Source organism: Salvia miltiorrhiza, chromosome 3, assembly GCF_028751815.1.
Source record: "Salvia miltiorrhiza cultivar Shanhuang (shh) chromosome 3, IMPLAD_Smil_shh, whole genome shotgun sequence".
Lineage (NCBI taxonomy): Eukaryota > Viridiplantae > Streptophyta > Magnoliopsida > Lamiales > Lamiaceae > Salvia > Salvia miltiorrhiza.
This window is the reverse complement of record NC_080389.1, coordinates 19200620-19209084: the sequence shown is the minus strand read 5'-3', so window position 1 is coordinate 19209084 and position 8465 is coordinate 19200620.

Here is an 8465-nt window from a genome sequence, read left to right as displayed (position 1 = left end):
ATATGGTAAACACATAATATTAAAATAGACAATAAATGTTGGAAACTTAATAAAATATCCTAATCCTAGTTTTGATGATATCAAAATCAATAGGTTTCTCGTGTAATAGACTAGAACTGTTCAAACTCAAGTGTTAGAGTTCTTTTTCTAGTTTAGTTCTGTTCTGAAGACTGAAGACTGAAGATCGAAGGACTGAAGACTGAAGACTAAAGTAGCCGACTGTTGTAACGATGAAAGGCAGAGTCAAATAATGCGAGCCACGTGGACTCAGCTAATTGATACTAAAGTCAAGTATCAATTAGACATTCTTCCTTGGACTGAACCTCTAAAGTTTAAAGGAAGCCACGCACTCCAGAAGTACATCCGCATTAAATGCAGAGATCTCAGGATCGTCCTTTCTCTACAGAGGCCCTTCCTTTCGGTGATTACCTTTTCAGAGATGTCCTATCTCCTGCTCCTCAATAGCCGTTCTTACCAAACAAGGATCCTCAAAGATTGAAGCCTAAGCCAAAGTTCAAATTACTCTCTAACGGAAGAATTCTTTAAGATCACTTCAGCCAACGGATCTATTCAAGACGTCTCCTATAAATAAAGCTTGAGGATCACTTCAATCTTCACCGATTCAACTACATAAGCTGAAACGCTGTCGAATTCGTCACTCAGCATTCAAAGTCATTGCAAAGTTTGAATCGAATAAGAGAATCACAAAGTAAAAAATCAGTCACTGCTGATTACATACATTCTCTTAGAACCTAGGCAAATATTGTATATCCAAAGCCTAGGTATAACTGATTGCAGAGAACTTGTTTTTTGTAATCTAGTTGGCAAGTTTTCGAACCTCTATTCAACTGACCGGATTGAGAGTTTGAGTTGTAAAGGAGTTCAAACCAGTGCTCTGTCTCCGAAGAGATCTTAGTGCCCAGTGTGCGCTAAGAGTGAGAAATCCAACCAGGTGTGTTGGTACTGAAGATAGGATCTTCAGTTGTCTAGGTTTGTTGTGCACCCGTAAGCACATGCCAAGTGAAGTTTGTCAGTGTGATCGACTGACCGTGGATGTAGGAAGTATTTTCCGAACCATGTAAAAATCTCTGTGTTGTTTACAACTTTCAATTTTTACCTTCTTACTTGTGTTTAAACCTTCTCCAACTGAAAACTGATTAACTGCAAAGAGAAACTTAATTTCTGACAACGTGATTAATCTCACAGGCTATTTCAAAAGAAAAGTTTTTCGCTGCGTGTGTTATTAGTCTAACTGATCAATTTTCAGATAGTCTCGATCTCTCTGGCGCTTGATCTCTTCTGGAGCGACTTCTCTGCTCAAGAGCGACTTCGCCGCTCTGGTGCGACTTCTCTGCTCTGACGCCTTGACTCATCTGGCGTCTTGACTTCTCTGGCGCCTTGACTCCTCTTGCGCCTCGACTCCTTTGGCGCCTCAACTCTTCTAGCGCCTCGACTCCTCTGGCGCCTTGACCCCTCTGGCGCCTTGACTCCTCTGGCACCTCGTGATTCCTCTGGCGCTTTGACTTCTCTGGCGCCTCGACTCCTCTGGCGCCTCGACTCCTCTGGTGCCTCGACTCCTCTAGCGCCTTGACTGGAGTCTGGCGCCTTGACTCCTCTGGCGCCTCGACTCCTCTGGCGCCTTGTCCTCTGGCACCTCGACTCCTCTGGCGCCTGCGGTCCCGTCTTTTGTCCGTTCTTGTTGTTTTCCTTTTCCTTACGCGTGGGTTTGTTGTCTTTTTCTTGTTTTGGTTTTTCCGGACCTTCCTTGTTTGCGGCTGTGCTCTCAAGGGCTTTTGTTTTTCTTCAATAAAATTTCTATTTCAGTAGTAAGATTCATAACATCTCTCTGTTCAACAAACTTAACTGAAGCTTTACGTGTATCAGTTAAAGTCTCAGACTTAACTGATAACTCCTTAATGAAGAGTATTCAGTATCAGTCATCAACCTAAACTTTACTAAGCTCCTTTAACTGAAAAGGTTGTGTTAGTTTGTGTTTCAAATTTCGTTTTGAAAAATAACCTATAGGTGTATCTCCCCCTCCTCTATACACCTATTCGAGACCCTCTGGACCTAACAATAAATAACTACGATATGTATTTAAATAAATCTCACACCTGAAACTCGGGCTTTGAAAATTAACTTGAGCAATTCAAATCAAAGTTAATGTCTTAGTCGTGCCAACCTAATCCCACAAAATAGAACAATAACTTTCCATATCTGTTGTTTACTATCTTCTTGTACTATGGAAACTAACCACAACAGAGTCTCCTCACTACCTATGTTCAGATTGAAAAATACGGCATATGGAAGTTTCGACTTGAGAGCTTCCTCACCGCTCAACATTGCCAAATGTGGGAAGTCATCACCAAAGGACCCATCATCATCACAGAGGTGATCAAAAGAGTTCCTCTAGACCCAACCAGAGATCCTTTTGATGAAGTCCATATCAAATCAAAGGCTGATTTCACCACAGAATAAAGGAAGCAAGACGAGAGCTCGACAACCTCGCCAAAAGCATCATCTCTGGCACAGCCCCAGACAAGCACGTCCCCAAGATCATCAAATGCAGGACTGCAAAGGAGATGTGGGACATTCTAGAAGGAATGTGCATCGGATCAGAGGAGATAAAGGAGAACAAGTTGTCAATAGCTTGTCAAAAATTCGACTTCTTCCTCATGCTAAAAAATGAATCAGTCGACGAGATGGAACTCAGATTCAACCAGATCCTAAACGAATTTCAATCCATCTCAAAGGATAAATACACTCAACGAGAGATCAATCTGAAGATTCTACGAGCACTACCGCGAGGAGATTGGCAAATCTACTCTGTTGCTCATCAGAACAAGCCGGGATTCAACCAACTCCCAACGAACAAGCTTTTCTCGGATCTCGTGGCAAATGAGTTCGACATCCAGAGAAATCTTGCAACAAAGAAAGCTGGAGGATCAAACGAAGATGCTCCATCAGCCTCAAAAGGAGCGGCGCTGAAAGTTTCAGCAAAGGAAAGCAAGAAGCAGTCAAATGAACCAACGAAACTCAAACCAGAAGACTGCTTCAGTCAATATGCTCTGTTGACTGAAAGATTCAACAAGATGGAATGCAAATTCCGCAAGTACAGGAAGTTCCACAAACAGCACTACAAAGGAAAAGAGAGAGAGAGCAAGTCTAGATATTCCACTGATAGAAACGGAGAAATGAAATCATCCGCTGCTGATCTAAAAGATGTAGAATGCTATGGATGTAAGAAGAAAGGGCACTACAAGTCAGAATGCCCTGAATTGTCGCAGACTGAGTGCAAAGAGATGAAGGCTAGGAGGGATCGCAAGTATGCGAAAAAGAAAGCGATGGTTGCTGACGATGCAGGATCTTCTGAATATGCATCAGAATCATCCGCCTTCAACTCCACCATCTCAGATGATGAGAGTCAAGTCCTCATGGCCAACGACACCGAAAGCGTGACCGACAACAGCTACGACAACGGGATGAATGGGCCAGAGGTGAACTCTTACTCAAGAACTCTTAATACTGATAACTCATTGTTGTTTACATGAGACAACTCAGAATTTGGAGATAGCTCAGTCAATGAGACTGAAGAGTATGATCAGCTCATGACTGACCACTATCGGTTAAGAAAAATGTTCGAAGATCTCCTGAAGCAGAATCAGAAAATGGAAAAGGAGATCAGTGAAGAGTGAATCAAGAATCAAATAGTCATCTACTTTCCAGATGAAACCTGTATTGATGGACTGATCATGGAGAACAATCGACTGGAAGAAAAGCTCAGAATTTCTACATCAGAATGTGAGAGAGCCTCACATGAAATCAAGAGGCTCAATTACAAACTGGAAGAAACAGTCAAGGACTGCATGAAGAAATATCCTATGATGACCAACTTTCCATCAAAAGCTCTTGTGGAAAGTATCGGAGGAAAGGTGGTTCCTGCCGATAAAGGAAAAAATATCATGATCCAAGAGGTGACTGATTCATCAGATGACGACACCTCGGAAGAGTCTAGGGATCATGACATGGAGGAAATTCGGAAGAGAAAACCGATGGCAAGAAGAAATGTTCCTCATCCATAAAGCTTCAAACGAGCCAAGGAGGCCCCAACCAGTTCATCCTACTGAGAAGACTGGAGAGCAGATTTCAATCAAAGTATGGGGAAGGAACATCCGGACTAAAACAACAGCATGCCAGCGGAGCAAAGAAACAGAGTCTTCCTCATCAGTCCAGGGGGAAGAACAACATGAACAATAAAAAATTGAAATCAGTTCAGTTCTAACGAGAGCAACAACCATGGAGACAAATCAATGATAAGTCCAGACGAACTCGAGTTCATTCACAACAGTATGCAACTGGACAACATCAGTCTCATGCTCAACAGCATCAGTCAAGAATCCATCAGTTGAGCAAAGGAGACCTCAACACTTCATCAGATAAAGCTACTACAAGAAGAAAGCTCAACCGAAGAAAGCTCATGTGCCAACTGAAGCACCAACCACTTCAGTCAGACGACCAGTCAACCGCAAAGGATCATTGCCAAAACCAGATCTGAAGCAGATATGGGTTCTAAAAGGAACTCGAACTGACATTGAAGGACCCAAACACTGATTGGGTACCTAAATTAACTCTTCATTGTACGGCAAAAACAGGAAAGACAAAAAGAAGGAAGAAGTTAGAGCTTCGATCAAAATATGGTACTTGGATAGCGGCTACTCAAAGCACATGACGGGATACAAAGAATATCTCACACAATAAGTTGAGAAAGCTGGATCAAAAGTTGCATTCGGAGACAACTCAATAGGCAAAACTAAAGGCTGTGGTGTACTCGACATGGGTAACGCCAGTATCAGTAATATTAGCTATGTTTCTGGACTAAAACATAATTTGTTGTCTGTGAGTCAATTTTGTGATAGCGGATTCGCAGTGAAGATTAAGAAAGATGAATTCACTGTGAGAAACAGCCAGAAGAAGGTGGCGCTGAGAGGAATCAGGCAAGGAAGTCTCTACATCGTATCATGGGAAGATAGCCCGCCTGAAACTTGTCTCATCAGCAAAAGCAACTCAGAGCTCAACTGGCTATGGCACAGAAGGCTCAACCACCTCAACTTCAAGATGATCAACAAACTTGCTAAACATCAACTGGTATAAGGTTTACCTTCTATTGCGTTCCAGAAGAAGCAAGAATGTGAAGCATGTCAAATAGGAAAGCAAACAAGAATTTCTTTCAAGTCAAAGATAGGACACTCCTTTGAAAGAATTCTACAACTGCTTCACATGGATCTGTTTGGCCCAATCTCTCCCAGAAGTTACAATGGTAGAAGATATACCTTAGTTGTCGTAGATGATTATTCTCGATATACTCGGGTTATATTTCTCTACAACAAAGGGGAGACACTGCTGAAATTGCCAAAGCTGTTGAAAAGACTAAGCGTTGAAAAGAAAGTCAACATCATCAGCATTAGATCAGATAGAGGGATTGAATTCCTCAATGCAGCCATTCCTGACTACTGCGAAGTGCGAGGAATCAGTCATCAAACCTCTGCAGCAAGAACTCCACAGCAAAATGGAGTTGCAGAAAGAAGAAACAAGTCTTTGAAGGAAGCAACAAGGACGATGCTAGCTGGATCAAAACTCCCACTGAAGTTTTGGGCTAAAGCAGTTAACAACGCTTGCTACACACAGAACCGCTCCTTCCTCACTCAAATACATGAAAAAACTCCATACGAACTATGGAAGAACAAGAAATAGGAAACTGAAAGAAATGCTGAGAACATTGAAGTTTCCAAGACTGAAATGAAAAGCACCGAACCTAGTACAGTGTTGGTGTGGGGACCAGGAAAAGAAGAGGATACTGAAAAGCTTCAATATCAGAAGATTAGTCAAAGATATGAAGGTCCGACTGGAGATGCTACAGAAAACATCAATCAAGGGGGAACTGTTGGATTTGTATACTGAAAGCAAGAACGTTTTATGCTTGTATACAATGTTTCCTAAGTTCACTATCTAATCTCCTATCTGATTGTGTTCATGATTGCATATGTATGTTCTTTATCTCTATATAAGTAGATTATATGGTGTGTTGTAGATCACAGAAGACCATATAATTGGAATAACCTTAAGAGATATAATATGATCACAGCCGAAATAACTCTAGGACAAGTTATTGGTTTAGGCTGCAGTATAGATGGAAGTAGTTTGTCTTGGCTACTTGTCTATACTGGTACGTCATTACGTATTGATAGGACCAACAGTGAGATGTATTCTTCTATCTGACATAAGTGAAGAATCAAGATCTCGGTGACTCATAAGATCTTAATACTAATAAGTATTCAGATATATATGTTAATTCGTATATCACTTTGACTTACTATGGGTGAAAGTTATATACTAACTCGAGTACTCTGTATCTTGGGTGATAGCGGTTAATATATGATATTTGATTATCTGTATTAGTACCCGTATCCGGTATAGGATAATGACATCCCCTTAAGGAGCTCAATAAGGTTTATTGCGCTAAACCCTGCAGGTTGATTAAGTTCAGGCGTAATAATAAAGTTTGAGTGGTACTGCTTAAGGATTTATAAAGAGATTAATTAATTTAAGATGTCAGAGCTCTAATTAATTAATGGATGTCGGATATTTTAAATACGAAGATTTAATAAGTCTAAATACAAGCCCCCCGACTCATCACCGGCAATAAAGGGGTAAGTCAGTATCGGTTCTCTAGTGGAATGAACTGATATTTATAAATTAATTATGGTCTGGGCTGACCATAGATAAATTAATTTATTTGAGGCCCATCTTTATTCCTTGTATCTGGTCCCTGAACTGGCCCAAAGTCTCCTAGCCCTAGAAGAAGAGAAGCAACGCCTATTACAGATTTCTAGGCGCCACACGTATTTAATTTTAATTAAATACAGCTGTCAGCTCTCAGGAAAACACACTGATAAAAATTAGGGTTTTGAGAGCTGTGGGAGGCGCAGGAAAACGTGTGGAGCATTCTCTCTTGGGACTTTCATAGATCGTTGTCCATCCAACGGTGAAAGCTGAGCGGGATACAGTTCAGAAGATCTGAGCTGGAGTCAGATTTTCGCAGGAAACCAAGTTCTGGCAGTCTCCGTAAAACGGCCATAACTTCCTCCACAAAACTCAGATTCAGACGAATAAGGCGGCCACAGAAAGCTCTCTCGAAGACGAAGAAGTCGTATTTCTGGGCGAAATACGATTTGAGGACGTTTGAGGCTTCAAATGAAGGCTTGAAGCTGACTGGTCTGTTCAGATACGAATCTGCGAATTCTTCAGGTATTTCTGAACTCCAACGTGCAGCTGTTAAATTCATAGGAGCATGTTAGGATTAATCGTTGTATGATAAATTAATAATAATCAAGAAACGATCATCGGGCAAAGCGGAACGTTAATTCAGTTTAATATTCCTACAGGAACTCCAACAGCTGAAGAACAAGTTGAACCTACTGCTGGAACACCAGTTCAACACTCGAGAAACAAATGAATGACTCAGATCCATCCTGACTGAAGAACCTCCTCCCTCACCAGAAGAAATCAAGAAGTATCGAAGATAGTTTGAACTCCACTCAAAAGATAATATCATTGGAGAACCATCAGACAGTGTGAAGACTCGAAAATCGATGTGCAACCTCGTCTTCGACGTCAACCAGAACTGTATCAACGAAGATAAGAATTTCTATTATTTCTTATCGTCTATAGAGCCCAAGGACATTGAAGAAGCTCTGAAGTCCACTCAATGGGTCATCGCAATGCAAGAAGAACTCAATGAATTCAACCGGAATTCTGTTTGGGAACTAGTGGATCGCCCAGACAATGCAAAAGTGATTGGCTTGAAATGGATTTTTAAAAATAAGAAAGACGAAGAAGGTCACGTGGTGAGAAACAAAGCAAGGCTAGTGACCAAAGGGTACAGTCAAAAAGAAGGAATCGACTACGATGAAACATTTGCACCTGTTGCAAGACTGGAAGCAGTTTGGCTTTTCTTAGCCTTTGCCGCTCACAAAGGATTCAAAGTACACCAAATGGATGTGAAGTGCGCATTTCTCAATGGAGTGCTCACCGATGAAATCTATGTGGAACAACCTCCGGGTTTTGAGGTTGCTGGACCAGAAAAGGTGTACAAGCTGAAGAAGACTCTCTATGGATTGAAGCAAGCTCCAAGAGCATGGTATGGTACTCTCTCTGAGTATCTAGTTGAACAAGGATTCAAGAAAGGATCAGTTGACAGGACTCTGTTCACTCTAAAAGAAGGAGAGGATCTCCTACTTGTTCAGATTTATGTCGATGACATAATCTTCGGATCCAAGTCTGAACGCATGTGCAAGAAGTTTGCTGACATTATGACGAATAAATTACAGATGTCAATGATGGGAGAAATGAATTTCTTTCTAGGATTACAAGTCAAGCAGACCAAAGAAAGAATACTGATCAATCAG